The 1,074-nt window shown below is 45.0% G+C and overlaps 1 protein-coding gene across 1 annotated transcript in view; it reads right to left on the reverse strand.

The window, feature by feature from the left end:
* The window catches only part of LOC106821452 (5'-nucleotidase-like), a 39,030-nt gene that overhangs the window by 6,947 nt on the left and 31,009 nt on the right, over window positions 1-1,074 (reverse strand). The gene's annotated exons all lie outside the window — the stretch shown is intronic.

Raw genomic sequence — 1,074 nt, forward strand, 5'->3', positions numbered from 1 at the left:
GTGTGTGTGTGTGTGTGTGTGTGTGTGTGTGTGTGTGTGTGTGTGTGTGTGTGTGTGTGTGTGTGTGTGTGTGTGTGCATAATTTCAACATTGCTTGTATTTTGATCTTTCATACTAGACAGCGTGTACAACTATAAAAGCGCGTGCATACTGTATAAATAGGGCTAGTATAGTGAGCACACAAGGCGTTTGAACAGACCAATGTATATGGCTATATAGTGACTGTCACGATAGTCCAATGACCTAATTTCTTTTCTAGACTGTAAAGGGTGCTATATAACCTCGCAGCAAATTGTGTGGTGACGTCAACAAATATATAAAATCCTTGGCGTATTCTGTGCGACACCGGGTAATGCTATACACCGTACTCCTGCATAGACATGAATTCGCCATCGATCATTAATGACCCATGACCCCCGCTCGCTTACACGTACGCACGCACGCGCACACGCATACACGCACACACGCACGCAGGCGCACACACGCACACACGCACACACGCACACACGCGCACACACGCACACACGCACGCACGCGTACACACGCACACACGCACGCACACGCACACACGCACACACGCATACACGCACACAAGGTCATCGTCACATAACGAACTGCGTGGTTCGTGAACAATATTAAAGCAAATTCCAGGAACAAGCGGAAAACGATTACACACAAAAGATTAAAACAACCATGAAGTACTGTCTGTGATGAACCATATTGTAGTCTTTCTTTTTGCTATGTGGTCAAGTTTAGCTATTCGGAAGGAATTATATTGACGCAGTGTTAAGCAGTAGCATGACAACATCGGCTTTTCGTTTGTTCGTACATGCATGCACGCTTCCGTCAACAATAGCGGCACCAGTATAGGCGGGTTTATCCTCAGTGCTCATATTTGTCATTTAAGAAGGCATCATGAAAGCAACCGTCAGGCTGTATGTCAACTTGATGTATATAACCGGGCAGCAGTAGCAACAGTAGTAGTAGTAGTAGTAGTAGTAGTAGTAGTAGTAGTAGTAGTAGTAGTAGTAGCAGTAGTGGTAGTAGTAGTAGTAGTAGTAGTAGTAGTAGTAG

Source organism: Priapulus caudatus, unplaced genomic scaffold, assembly GCF_000485595.1.
Source record: "Priapulus caudatus unplaced genomic scaffold, Priapulus_caudatus-5.0.1 Scaffold74, whole genome shotgun sequence".
Taxonomy (NCBI): Eukaryota; Metazoa; Priapulida; class Priapulimorpha; order Priapulimorphida; family Priapulidae; genus Priapulus; species Priapulus caudatus.